The following is a 15,960-nucleotide window of genomic DNA, read 5'->3' as shown; positions in this document are numbered from 1 at the left end:
AAGCAATACAGCTTGAAATCTCTTGTAATCAGGCACTGTTGTAGTGTTGAATCTTTAATAATGTCTGATTCATTTTAATAGTGTTTCTATAATAATCTTTCTATTAGTATGCCAGTTCTGCAACACCAGTACTTTTAGTATAGAAGCAGCAATTCACTCGAAATATTATCATGGCAAAAACAATTCTTCAACATTTTTGCAGCCTACTTTACTTAGATAATTACTGCTAGAGGCTGTTAAGGTTTCTTATTCTTTGGTGCAGTAGGTGTTACAATGCTTTTGATCTATGAGGTCATTATGAGGTCATTCCTACTTGTAGAAATGATTTCAGTCACGGTGTCACTTAAATATTTTGTGGACTAATAGCATGTGAGTTTTCCCCGCATGCTGATTTCTTTTTGAACAAGGAACTGAGTTAACAAGATTTAGTTTTGATTTGCCAGCTTAAATTTTAAGAAGGATGATATTTACTGTATTTGGGGGACTATATTAGTACTATGATGCTGATTTTATTAGCATAGGTATCAGGCATTGTTTTGGGTGCCTTATAGATGTTAACTTATCTAATTCTCACAACAATCCTATAAGGGAGGTACTATCATTACCCCAGTTTCAGACAATGAAACTGAGGCCCAGTTGATCGACTCAGGTCACATAGTTAAGTAAACGACAGCTAGATCCTAACGTAGGCAGCCTGAGTTCAGAGTCCAAGTATTTAACCACTGTGCTCTCCTGCCTCTGTAGGTTATTTTTTTTCCAGCAAGTATTTATTTCTCCCTGCTGCCTGCATACACCCTGCACTGTGGGGAGAAGAGCACTTACAGTGTAATAACAAACACTGGGCTAAGAGTTCTTATTCTGGCCTTAACTCTGTCACCAACTAATCTGTGACTTTGAGGAGGGTACCTGATCTCCCTGCCTCCCATTTCCTCATTGGTGGAATAATAGCAATTGAAGCAGATGAACTAACTAGCCTTAACCTCCTGGGGAGCTGGAGAGATGAGTCAATGCATGTAAGAATTAAATGTCCTCCTCCCTAAGGCACAGTATAAGATCAAGTATCAAATGAGTGGGGTGTGTGCGCATGCGTATGTGTATGTGTCATGGAGAAGGACTGGAGGGCACACGATGTATGCTTGCTAGTGGCCACCATGCACTGCACCATGGGAGTGCAGTGGTCGAGAGACTTTATCGTAAATATTTCAGTATTGTTTTATTCTGTTGCCACCAGCATCATTCCTTTGTAATTAAAAAAATAAAAGATAAGCAGAAAAGAAGTCATGCTGTGGAAGTGGGGTAATCATGTGCTGGACAATGCAGGAGCATTCGTGGAGGACCATTTGGCATCACTTTGCAGGAGTCTTGGGGTCATATGATGGCAGGACCTGGATGGCAGGACCTGAATGGAGGGTCCAGGAGTTCCCAGCATCCTGGCAAGTCAGGATTGAAAGGAAACTTTAAGGTCACTGCATCTAACAGCCTCCACCCCTTTCTCCCTTCACCATCTATACAATGGATGAATCCCCCACGTGTGCATACCTGTTTCACTCAGTGCTTATCCTGCTCCTGCTCAGACACCTCCTGAGCCAGCCATTTGGGTGTGTTTCACAAATCTGTGCACAGAAGAAGCTGGGATTGTATCCAGTGATAGGGAACGAGAAACCACAGAAGGATTCTGGGCCCTTCTGGATTGTACTCTTGAAAGATCAACATCTGTGTGAAACCTGGATTAGAGGGAAAACTCTAAACCAGGGAGACAAGTTAGGAGGCCTTGGCCAGAATCTAGGATTGAGGGGATCCAGACTGAGACAGGTGGTGGCCTGGGATTGCAGAAGTAATGGACCCCAAAAGACAGAATCCCCTGCACCCAGCATCTGCCTGTCCACAAGCATCAGAGGAGGAACATGTCAACATCTCTCTGGGGTCGGGGGGCGTTGGGAGTGGAGCTGGGAAGTCCAGTGCTGTGGGGAGGAGAGGCAGCTTTGTATGTATAACCCCCAAAGCTGAATAAGCTGTGGCTAGTGTAAGCCCTGTGCAGACTGGAAAGCAGATTTTCTTTCTTTTCAAGAGGGGAGTGTACCATGGGAAACTCCCTCTGCCTAACGAAGAAATAGATTAGGATTTCTCCTTGGGTGTTGTAACCTCTCACACTGCTTTTTTAGCCTTGTGTTTTGCTTCTTGGCCATGATGGGAATCTGGTGGTGTTTGAAACCATACCAGGAGGACGTGATGCTTTCTTCTGATTTCACTGGGAAATCTTCTTTGGGGGCTTCCGTTCTCCAGTGATACCTGTTGAGTGTGTGCTGTAGAGCCACCACACCTCATGGGGAGTGCTCAGAGAGGCATTAGGAGTTTTTCTCTCCAATGCAGATTGCATGGCACTTCAGAGAAGGCTTGGCATAAAATGGTTATCACATTGACTGGAGAACAGGATAATTTGGAGGAAACAAATAAGACTTACACAGGAAGCCACAAAGACAGAAGAAATAGTTGCGAGCATTGTAAGTTCATTCTTCTCTTGTTCCTTTATGTATTTCTGGCTTAGGATGCGACATTTCTTCAGTTCTGTATTCATATTTACAAATTTATAAGTTGAAATACTTTGTCTAATAGTGTATGTGGAAATAAACTGTATAATCTCATTTTTTTTTGCCAGGACAATATTGGCCTTGGTTTTCCACTATCTTTTAGACTAGTGGTTTTCAACCAGGGGTGATTTCGCCTCCTAGGGAACACTTGGCAATGTCTGGAGACATTTTTGGTTGTTGCGACTGGGGACAGCATACCTGCTACCGGCATCCAGTGGGTAGAGACCAGGGAAGCTGCTGAACATCCCACAATGCACAGGATGGCCCCCCAAACAAGGGATTGTTCAGACTGAAATGCTCATAGGGTTGAGGTTGAAAAACTCCACTTTAGATGTTAAAAAATTTTCTTATTAGGAGCATATTGAGGCTAGAGGGAAGAGGAAGAAGAAGGAAATATAAAGTGTTCCTTGAGTCCTTGCAAGTGATAACAGCACCCTCCCTTCTGACATGCAGGAGGGAGAAGCAGCTAAACAAGCCTCTGGAACACAGGCGTTCGTCTGCCACCCAGGAGCTATTTCCATAACTGGATTGCTCAACACGGTAGTAGTTTGGAACAGGAAGTAGAGGCCCTTGGAGTGGGAGGAGGCTGTCAGGGTAATTTGTGGAGGCACAAGGGTTTATAGGCCAAGAAGGGAAGCTGGGTCCTGCCAGAATAATTCTGAAAAGTTCTAGGAAATTTTTCTAAAGGTGGTTTTGTTGAGGACACCGCGTGTAATGCTTCAAAGACACAATCTCTGTCCCGGGAGTACAGGAACCCTGTAGGCTGTCGATCTGAGCACTTCCCAGATTCTTCCGTGTCTAGACACAGAGTGGAGAGTGGAGAGCGCTTGCTTTTGTTTTCAGGTTGTAGCTGTGTCCTCCTGCAACCTTCCTTTCAAAACGTTTACATTATGGAAAATTTTATCATGCCTTTCTATGGTGAGGGCGACTCCTAGTCTATTAATAAGGGTTATCTACTCTGTGCCTCTATTATGCACCAAGCACTTTACTTATATTGATTCCGTTCCTTAGAACCTTTCTAGGTAGGAATTAGTATTCCCAGGTTGCAGATGAGGACACTGAGTTTTGGAGAAGTTAAGGAAAGCTAAGAGGTAGCATTGGGTTTTAACCCAGTTTGTTTGATTCCAAAGCCCTAATTCTTTCCATTAAGCCTTGTCTCTCATGGGTAAAATTGGTGGGAGTTTGTACCGGGACTGGTAGAGAAGATGAAGGCAGGTGCTGTGCAAGGGGACCGAGAGTTCTGGTTCCCCCAGCTAATGAAATCTTCACATTGAACCCCCTGGGAAACATTGCTCTTGAGGGTGATAAATTACCTGTGTCCTATTTTTGAGCTGACTGTATAAAACAGAATTGCACACGGGTAGCCCTGAACCAAATTTGGTTAGCAGATGTGTTTTATTTGGTCTGCACAGTGCTTTATTTTTTAAAAATTGGATTAGTTGAAAGTGGGAGATTTCACACTACAATTTCCAAATGGCCAAATTTCTTGGTTTCTCTTGAACCATCAGAAGATCTGGCAACGCCAGGTCCACATTCCTCCTTGGCAGTAGTTAGTTATAGTAGCCACCCCTCTTTGGATGTAGCAGAGACTCCCTAGTTTGCCATCTTTACCAGCCTGCCCTCTTCACTCATTTATATCACTTGCCAGGACTCTGAAGGCATTTGTTAGAGGCACCCTTGTAGAAGTCACAACTGTTCTCTCTGCCAGTGTCAGGGATGTGTTAGTGGAGGCTTGTCCTCTATCTGAATTAAAGATCCCCAGCATCTTTCCCATTTGTTAAGAGCCTGGAGAGGGTGACTCTACTTGGCATGTGAACAGACCCCACCCACCGTCTATCCCCCAACAGTGGCTAATTGGACTCTGGAAGGGTTCTTGGACTAAGGCAGACCAATCTGATATTTGGGATTTAGACACCAAGCTGAGGAACCTCAGGTGGGAAGGACTTGTAGACTCAGGCTGAAAATGGTGATGTTGGAGGTGGCTGAGTGAGCAGAGAAGCTGGAAGGCAGGTAGTGAGAGACGGTGTGGCAGCAGAGATGGAGGAGCTGCCCAGTCTCTGCTTTCACTCTACTTCCTGCAATTGGGTTCCTCTGTAGCCGCAGCATTCATTCAGTGACATTTATTGTGCACTTACTATAATGCCAAGCACCGTTTAGATGCTTGTGATATATCAGTGAACAAAAACAGACAAAGGCCCTGTTCTCGTAGAGCTTATATCTTGGTGGGGGAAAGCAAACAACGCCAAACAAAGAAGCAAGTAAATATAAAATACGTAAGGTGGTGATAAGTGCCAAGATGAGAAATAAACTGGGTAAGGAGACATGGAGTGGATGTGCGGGGTAGTGATGCTGTGTGAGAGAGGTTGTTCAAGGAAGATCTCCCGACATAGTGATATTTGAGCAGAGATGTGAATGAAGTGAGGAGTGAGCCATGAGGGAGCCTAGGGGTGGAGCAGTTTAGCAAGTGCAAAGGTCCTGAGGTGGGAGTATGCTTGACCTGTTTGGAGAACAACAAGGAGGATAATATGGTGGCTAGAATGCAACAATCATGGGAGAAGGGGAGGGGGAGGGAATTAGAGCCTCACAGCCATGCTAAAGACTTTGGATTTTATTCTACTATGGTAGGAAGCCATTGGAAGATTTTGAGCATAGGTGGCATGATCTGGCTTATGTCTTAAAAATGTAAATGTTGCTGTTTACAATGGCCAAGACATGGAAGCAACCTAAATGTCCATTGGCAAATGAATGGATAAAGAAGATGTGGTACATATATACAATGGAATATTACTCAGTCATAAAAAAGAATGAAATAATGCCATCTGCAGCAACATGATGGACCTAGAGATTATCATACTAAGTGAAGTAAGTCAGAAAGAGAAAGACAAATACCATATTTTATCACTTATATGTGGAATCTAAAATATGACACAAATGAACTTATTTATAAAACTGAAACAGACTCATAAACATAGGAAGCAAACTTATGGTTATCAAAGGGGAACAGAGGTGAGGGGAGGGATAAATTAGGAGTCTGGGATTAGCAGATACAAAATGACTATATATAAAATAGATAAACAACAAGGCCCTACTGTCTAGCACAGGGAACTATATTCAATATCTTGTAATAACCTATAATGGAAAAGAATCTGAAAAAGGATATATATATATATATATATATATATATATATATATATATATATATATATATATTCTCAGTATAACAGAATCACTTTGCTGTACACCTGAAACTAACATAACATTGTAAATCAATTATACTTCAATTAAAAAAAATAAATGTAAATGCTGTATGGGAATAGACTGCAAGGCAGCTAAGGTGTATTCAGGACAACTAATTAGGAGGCTATGCAATCATCCAGGTAAAATACAATGGTGGCTAGGACTAGGGTAGAGATGGAGGTGGTGAGAAGTGGACAAGATCTGAATATATTTTGAAGGTGGAGTTGACAGGAATTAATGATGTATTTTTGTACTGGATATGAGAGAGAGGAGTCAAGATGATTCCAACCTTTGTGTATAAACATTATTGCAATAGTTGGCATTTCCCCCTCTCTTCCTTGAAACTATTTAGAAGCAACAAGGAAGGTGAAAAAATAATAATGAAAATTTTGTAAACCCCATTTCCAGCAAAATTAGGAGAGAAATTTAATCTGTAGACTTCAAAATGTGTGTTAAGACTGTCCCAAGTAGATGAGATCAGGTAGAAGCCACGTGGGGAGAACTGAAGGGAGGCAGCACAGAGATGGCAAGAGACACCAGCAGCGGTAGATCTTAGAAAGTACCAGAAAAGTCATATTCTTTAAGGTGAAAAGTGCACCCTGATGTGAAAAAGCTATATCCCTTTCTTACAGCAATTGTTGTGAAAACTGGATGTACAGCTGGTAGAAGAAACCCTCCTGGCATAGTTTGATTCAAAGTTGCGAAAGAAGAAGGGTTGTATAAAGAATCACATAGGCAAGCTGCCATATATGTAGGAAGTATTCTGTCTTTTTGGCAGCAAGGAAAAAAGAGAGTCTTTGGGTTGTAAAATACTTAAAGGAATGAAATATTTTAAAAAGAGGTAAATAAGTGGGTAAATGTAAATGTAGGAAAAATTGGCTTTAAGGTAGTTCCAGGTTGCTGGTGTTCCCTGCCCCCTCCCCTCCCCTGATACCTGGCAGAATCAAAGATGAATCTTCTCTAAAGGAAAACATCTTCCTAGTTTTCCAGGGCCAATGAGCAGTACAGTCAGAAAGAACAAAGCACATGAGGAAACAAAACATGATGAGAGAACTAGCAGATGTAACTGATAGAAAGAAAAAAAAAAGACTCACAGATTCTTTATATATTTAATCAGAGACAAATAACTATGTTTATTATGTTCATAGAAATAAAAGCAAGCTTGTAAATATTTTCAGGGAATGGGCAACAGTTAAAAGCGACTAGGCAGGTTTGAAAAAGACCAACTAGGGCCTCCCTGGTGGCGCAGTGGTTGAGAGTCCGCCTGCCGATGCAGGGGATACGGGTTCGTGCCCCGGTCTGGGAGGATCCCATATGCCGCGGAGCGGCTGGGCCCGTGAGCCATGGCTGCTGAGCCTGCGCATCCGGAGCCTGTGCTCCGCAACGGGAGAGGCCACAACAGTGAGAGGCCCGCATACCACAAAAAAAAAAAAAAAAAAAAAAAAAAAAAAAAAAAAAAAAAAAAAAAGAAAAAGACCAACTAGAACTTCTAGAAATAAAAATATAAAACTGAAATTTAAAAACTTAATGGATTACCATTAGATAACATACTAGGTCAGATCAAAGAGAGGTTAGTGAATTGGATGATACATTATAAGAAATTATCCAAAGTGCTGCATAGGGAGACAAAAATATAAAAAATATGGAACAGAGGTTAAAAGACATGGAGGTTAGATCAACTATACTTCAATAAATTTTTTTAAAAAGGCATGGAGGATAGAATGAGAAGTTCTAATGTACATTTAATTGGAGTACAAAAAGGCAAGGGAGAATGAGTAGAAGCAACTATTTGAGGAGATAATGACTGACATTTTTCCAGAATCATTAAAACATATCAAGCCAAAAATTCACAAGCAGAGCACCAAAGGCAAAGAGAAAATTCTAAAAACATCCAGAAAAAACCACATTGCCTTGAAAAGTGATTTACACACTTCCCAATACCAACAATGGAAGCCAGAAGACAGTGGAATGATTTCTATAGTGAACTAGCTGATAACCTAGAACTCTATGCACAGAGAAAATATCTTTCAAGCAAATGACAATGTAAAGACACTTCTATATAAAGAAAATGTAGAGTTTGCCAACACTTTGTGAGTTTGCCTCCCTAAAGGAAATCTTCACTGATTTTTCCTTTAGGCAGAAGGAAAGTGACTCCAGTGGTAAAAGCTGAGAGCTAGTAAGGGATGAAGTATTTTAAAAAGAAGTAAATATGTGGGTAAATGTAAATGTAGGAAAAATGAAATATAAAATAGAATTTTAATATCTTATGCATTAAAATATAGAGAATTGAAAATAAGACAACAATGGCATACAAGTTAAGAAAGGAGTCTAGCATCCTGGTATTACCTGGAAGGAGAGTAAGATTAATAGTCATTCTTAGACTAATAAGTTAATAATGTATATTGTATTTTCTAGAATAACCAGGGAAAGAATAGAAGCAGAGTGTATAACATCACAGCTAATCAAGAAAGACTTATCTGTAACAAAACTGTTGAGAGAATGAAAGTGAAAGGATGGGATACTGTCAAAACAATAAGCACAATATCAGATAAAGCAGATGTTATGGTTAAAAATATCACTAGGGGTAAAAAGTTATTTTTACCAGGAAAAATATCAGTTTGAGATATTAAATATATGTTGTTAACATAGCATAGTATATAAAGGAAAGGATGACAGAACTATAAGGAGCAATAGAAATATCCGCAATCGGGCTTCCCTGGTGGCGCAGTGGTTGAGAGTCCGCCTGCCAATGCAGGGGACACGGGTTCGTGCCCCGGTCTGGGAAGATCCCACATGCCGCGGAGCGGCTGGGCCTGTGACCCATGGCCGCTGAGCCTGCGCGTCCGGAGCCTGTGCTCCACAATGGGAGAGGCCACAACAGTGAGAGGCCCGCATACCGCAAAAAAAAAAAAAAAAAAAAAAAAAAAAAAAGAAATATCCGCAATCATAGCTAAGACATTTTAAAGAAGAACTAGGTCAGAGGACTTGCTCTATGGATATCAAGTCTTATAATAAAGCTATAGTAATAACAACAGAGTGAAATTGATTCAAGAATAACCAAACAATCCAACAGAACAAAATAGGGAGCCCAGAAACAAACCTGTGCATTTATGGACTCTTTATGTATTGCAAAGTATGCATTACAGTTCAACATTGAATTTTCCAATAAATGGGTACTGCGACTCATGGATATGCATATGGAAAAACATCATCTGACTATCGTATACAATACATGAAAATCAATTTCAAAGGGATTTAAAAACTTAAACATGAAAGGAAAAACTATAAACATTTTGATAATACAAGAGAATACCTTCATGATCCCTGCATGGGAAGGACTTCTTAAATAAGATGCAAAAAGCAAACTTAACTTAAGAAAGAATTGAGAAAATTGATGACATTAAAATTAAGAACTTATTTTAATTAAAAGCTATTATGAAAAGAAGGTAATAATTAATTACAGAACTGGAAAAGAAATATTTGAGCTTCACAAGGACATATGCTATGTCTATATTATTCATCACTGTACCCCAGCACCTTGCAGAGTACCTAAAACCAAAGCTTCAGCACCCAGGGTACTATATACTAAGTACTTACAACCATTCCCAAATGATGAAGCTCACCTACAGAGCAGAGTTCACATCATAAACCACAAACATTATTCCTTTATTGCTTTCTTCTGCTGCTGTTCATTCTTTAGAAAATAAGAGGAGAGAAAATAGGGTGGTAGCTTAACCAGCCCATTGTTTAAAAATATTCAGCATAGAAACTATTTGTTTAAGGTTGGGCAGATTGCTCAGAAGATTATATAGAAATATGAAACAAGGATTCTTCCTGGAGGAATTTACACTCTAATTGGGAGATTGGCAGATAGGAAAAGATACTTGACAAATCTGGACCATTTAAAAAAATGTTATTTATGCTGTAAAGTATACAGGAGGACAGAGATAACACTGCTAGATGTGATAATTGGGAAGGATATCATGGAGCAGGGAAGATTTGATCTGTGTGTTGAAGGAGGGTAAATTTATGGATAGGAAGAGAGAAAGGGAGAAAGTATTCTAGGGGAGGAATGAGGATGAAATGTGCTTTGTAGGCAAGAAAAATTTAAGGTGCTTTGGGGGAACAGGCCCATATGACCAGAGTAGAAGGAGACAGATTATAAGTATAGATTCTTTCAGAATAAATATGAGTGAATAGCTGGAATTTTTTTTTAAAAGAATCATAGTCATGTAAACATAAAAGTCCTACTACTTATGAAAAGTGTATCCATAGGTAAAGTAATTAAACCCCTTTGGTGTTGGCAGAGGAATTGTAATCAATAATTGTGGTGGACATCTGTGGATTGTGATGCCCAGCAGCATTCACTCTTTTCCTGCTTGTGGGACCCTAGCCTCCAAGGATGAGTCGCCCACGGAGGAGAGCATAGCAGAAAAATGGAGAGAAACTGCATCTAAGTGACATTATTGGAGTCAAACCTGGTTTTCCTTTCATTGCTGAAGTTGATTTGAGTTGGGTTGTCTGTTAATTGGAATTAAAAGAATCAAAACTGACACAAGAACAGACAAAAAGATCAGGAGTACAGAGTGGAGAATTCAGAAACAGGCTCATATACATACGAGAATTTCACCTTACTGGATACTCCTCTGTCTTCTTTGCTATGGATCCTCTCTTCCTGAGTTCTGAAGCTAGATTATCTCAGGGCTCAGGCTTCATTCCTAGATGAATTTATCCTGTCCTGTAGTATTAAATATCTATTTGTGTGACTCCCAAGTTTGTATTTCTGGTTTTCATCATTCTTCTGAGATTCAGACCCATATATTCACTTGCCCACTTCCATTCTCACTTGGGTGTCTAAGAGGATCTGAAACTTAACATGTCCTGATTCCCAACCTCCCCTCCTCCAAACCTGCTCCCTTCCTGAAAAGGCCCCTAGAATGGCACCACCATCTTTTTGCTCAGGCCCAAAACCTAGGAGTTATCTTTGAGTCTCCTCTTTCCTGTAACTTCCACATTTAGGCCATCAGCAAGTCCTCTTCAAACTTTTTTGACTCCACCTTCAAAATATAGCCTGGATCTGACTACTTCTCCTTACCTCCATGGTTCCCACCATAGTCCAAGCCATAACCATCCTTTGCTTGGATTATTGCAATAGCTCCTAACTGACTTCTATACTTCCATTTCTTCCTCTTACGGTCTCTTCTACACACATTTGTTAGAGAGATCTTTCAAAACATGTCAGATCATGTTACCTGCCTGCTCAAAACCATTGTTTTCCCATTACATTTAGAATATCCCAAATCATTACCATGGTCTGCAGGTCACTGCATTATCTGTCCCCTGCCTAGGTTTCTAAATACATCTCTGCTTCTCTCCTTCTTACTCACTCTGCTACAGTCTCACTGGCCTTTTTGCTCTTCCTGGAACATGCCAAGTACATTTCTGCTGTGGGGCCTTTATACTTCTTCCTTCTGGTCTTTTTATGGATCATTCCCTCACATCATTCAGGTCTCTGATCAGATATGACCTCATCAAGGTGACCCTTCTCTGACTATTTTATGTAAAACAGTTCTTCCCCTTCCTCCTCTTCAGAACCCTTATCATTATCTTGTTTATTGTCTGTTTTCTTCACTAAATGTAAGCTTCATGAAGCAAGAATGTTGTCTTGTTTAATGCTATATTCCTAGCATTGGAATAATGACTGAATCATAGTTTCAGCCAATACATATTTTTGAATGACTGATTAAATGAAATTCATATATAATAGAGGTAGCATATGTATCATTTTGTAAGATTTATTATTCAACAAGTGATATTGGGAAAAAATGGTTAGACATTTAAGGATGAAATGGATTATTAATAAAAGGATATTATGGACAGTTTTATGCCAAAATATTTGACAATTTAGATGAAATAAACAAATTCCTTAAAAAAACAAAGCTAACACAAGAGGAAATAGAAAATCTGAATGGAGCTATATCCATTAAATAATTGAATTCATTCTTAAAGACCTTCCCACCAAACAGATAAACAATCAAACAAAGAGACTCTAGGCTTAGATGGTCTTTCTAGTAAAGTCTTCAAAGATGTTTAAAATAATTCTCCAGAGAATAGAAAAAGAGGTAACATGTCTCAGCTCATTCTCAAGAAAAACTCTTATACCAATGCTTGACAAGGACATTATGAGAAAAGAAAATTAAAGCCCAAACTCTCTCATGGACATAGGTAGAGAAATCCTAAACAAAATATAATCAACATGAATTAAACAAACATAAAAAGGGTAATGCATCATAACCAAGTGGGATAGGTTTCAGGAATTCAAGAGTAGTCAAAATAAGTCAAGGTAATTCCCCACAACAACAGAGTAAAGAGAAAAAGAATATAGTCATCTCAATAGATGCAGAAAAATAATTTTATAAAACTCAATATTGATTCATGACTTAAAATAAAGTCTTAGTAAAGGAAATTCCTTAATCTGATGAGTATCTACAAATAACTTAAAGCAAACATCATACTTAATGGTGAAATGTTGAAAGCTTTCTCCGTGGGATGTCTGCTATCATCACTTCTATATAACATTGCATTAGAAGTCCTAGTCATTGCAGCAAGGCCAGAGAAAGAAATAAAAGGCATATGGATTGGAAAGTAAGAAATAAAACTGTCATTATTAGGAGGTAACATGATTGAGTATTTAGAAAATCCAAAAGAATCTATAGATAAACTTTTGGAATTACTAAGTAAGTTTAGCAAGGCTGCTGAATACAAGGTCAATATATAAAAATCAATTGTACTCAATATACTAGTAACAAAAATGCAAAATGAAAATTTAAAAATGATACCATTTACCTCAAAACACATCATGTTTATAGGAATAAATATAATAAAGATGTACAAGATTTCTCTACTGAATACAAGAAGACATATTGAGAGAAATTAAATGAGACTTAAATAGATGGAGAGATATACCATGTTCATAGACTGGATGACTCAGTATTGTAAAGATGTCAGTTTCCCCCAATCTATCTGTAAATTATGCACACCATTCAAAATTCCAGTAGGCTTTTAAAATGGACATTAACAATCTGATTATAAAATTTGTATGGAAAGGAAAAAGGCCAAAATTAGCCAAAATAATCATGAAGAACAAGAACAAAGTTGAGGGAACTTCCACTATTAGATATCTAGACTAATTATAAAGCCATAGTATTAAGACAGTGTGGTGTATGTGCCAGAAGAGACAAATGGCCCAATGGAACATGGTAGACGGTTTAGGAAGAGACCCTCAGATGATCACTGATTTACAACAAAGGTGACACCAAAATGTAGTAGAGAAGGGATGTCTTTTCAATAAATGGTGCTGATTCAATTTAATAGCCATGTGAAAAAAATGACTCTTGACCCCCTTCCTTAAACCATTCACAAAAATTAATTCCAGATGCATCGTAGATCTAAATATGGTAGTAAGACAATAAAGCTCTTAGAAGAAAATGTAAGAGAATGTCTGCAGCCTTAGAATGGGCAAGACACCAAAGCACTAACTATAAAGAAAAATATTAATAAACTAAGTTAGATTGAAATTAAGAACTTCTCATCATCAAAAGACATCATTAAGAGAATGAAAGGACAAGCCACAGAGTAGAAGGTACTGCAAAGAAATACAAATCAATAAGAGAAAGGCAAATAGCCCAATAGAAAAATGGAAAAAAACTTGAATAGACTCTTCACACAGAGGATGTTCAAATGGTCAATAAAAGGTACACAACTTCACTAATTCTCAGGGAATTGCAAATTAAAACTCTGATAAGTATGTCTACGTATATTTACCAAAATGGCTAAAATTAAAAGGTCAGGCAATACCAAGTGTTGACAAGAACATGGAACAATTGGACTCTCATATATTGTTGGTGGGAATGTAAACTGATACAACTACTTTGGAAAACTGTTTGGTAGTATCTGCTAAAGCTGAACACTCTATACCCTCTACCTTAAATTCCACTCCTAGGTATGTACCCAACAGAAATGTATATATATGATTACCAAAAAACACATATAAGAATGTTCATAGAATTCATATTATTCATAATAGCCTTAAACTGGAAGCAACCCAAATGTCCAAAGACAGTAGAATGGATAAGTAAATCACAGTATTGATATATTCATACTATGGTAATATATATAGGAATGAGAATAAGTAATCTATAACTACATGCAAAAATATGGATGAATCTCACAAGTATAATGCTGAGATAAAGAAGCCAGATACCAAAACAGGCAGAACTAATATCTGGGGATATAAACCAGGATAGTGGCTACCCAGGGGAGGTGATGACTGGGAGGGGAAATTAAGGGGACTTCTGCTGTGTGGGTTGTGTTCTGTCTCTTGAACTGGATGGTGTGGTACATGAGGGAGTTTACTTGTGAAAATTCATCAACCTGTACATTTATGTTTTGTACACTTCTCTGTATGTATCTTATACTTCATTAAAAGTTTTACTTAAAGCAACCTGGATCTTTACTTCATTTCTTAAACCAAAGGAAATTGTAGCTAGACTTAATATTTAAATATAAAATGAAAGTTCCACCATTAAAAATAGGTGAACATTTTTATGATCTTGGAACCATAAATTGGACTGTATAAAATTAAAATTTTCTTTGAAAAGCAAAATTCAAAGAAATTGAATTCAAATTGGTAGAAAATATACCAAAATGTCAACATTGGCTATCTCTTGGGGATGGGACTACTAATGATTTTCATTTTATTTTTATATATCTTTGTATTTTCCAAATCCCCTACAATAAGTGTGTGTTGATTTAATAATCAAAAGATACTAATTAGGACTCTCAAATTCTGTCTGTGCTTTACCAGCTTCACAATAATGATCAAACTCCTAGTGAAGGCATCTCTTTCCATCCTTCCTGCCTGTCTATCCATCTTTATCTGCCACTTATCTTCCACATGCATCCTGCCTTTCATTTTTCTATGGAACACAGATACTTTCTCACTGGAAGTAATTTAAACAAAATAGAGCATATAGAGAAAAAGCATGGAAGTCTCCTTCCCAATTCCACTGCCTCCCAACATCTTCTTCTTTACCTTTGCTCACATATGTATGTCCATGTACAAATAGTCTTCTTAAAAACATAAATGGGATACTTGCTCCCTAATTCTTCTTTTCTTTTTTTAAAAAATTTATTTATTTATTTATTTTTGGCTGCATTGGATCTTCATTGCTGTGCACGGGCTTTCTCTAATTGCAGCGAGCGGGGGCTACTCTTCATTGCAGCGCGTGGCCTTCTCACTGCAGTGACTTCTCTTGTTGCGGAACATGAGCTCTAGGTGTGCGGGCTTCAGTAGTTGTGGCACATGGGCTTCAGTAGTTGTGGCTTGCAGGCTCTAAAGTGTAGGCTCAGTAGTTGTGGCACTCGGGCTTAGTTGCTCTGTGGCATGTGGGATCTTCCCAGACCAGGGCTTGAATCTGTGTCCCCTGCATTGGCAGGCGGATTCTTAACCACTGTGCCACCAGGGAAGCCCTGCTCCCTACTTCTTAACCACATCCTATTTTGTTGTTGTTGTTGTTGTATGTATACTGTTTATTTATTAAGCTTTACATGATTAAAATTTTTAAAAATAAACTTGTATTCTAACATAATTAATGAGAATATTATGAAACTCAGAATTACTCAAAATAACACCTTCTCTCTAAGACCTTCTTGAACCAAGTAAAGCATCATGCTCCTCTGGTCACGCTTTATGATATTATACCATTTACCTCTACACAGTTAACCACATTCCATTACTTGCTGTTCCTTGATTTGTTCATGCTGTTTCACCCCTACATGACTAGCCAAAAGCCCCTTTTACCCTTTCCTCTAGTCTCTGTGCAAACAGCAATTACAGCATCTAATTATCTGATGCTTTTACTAAGGACTTTGGAGGGGAGAAGTTCAAAAGGGACAAAGCATGAAAGGAAAGCAGACAGAGCCATAGACATGTGGGCAGCTGAAGGACGATGGGGAAGGTGACAGGATACTATTTCCAGTTATTCACTGAGGTTTTTGTCCCTTTGGTTCCTTTTAGTTATGGCACATTCCCCTTCCTAGGCAGCTAGGGCACTTCACATTCATTGCTTCAAGG

Source organism: Hyperoodon ampullatus (assembly GCF_949752795.1).
Source record: "Hyperoodon ampullatus genome assembly, chromosome: 2".
NCBI lineage: Eukaryota > Metazoa > Chordata > Mammalia > Artiodactyla > Ziphiidae > Hyperoodon > Hyperoodon ampullatus.
This window is presented reverse-complemented; position numbering follows the sequence as displayed.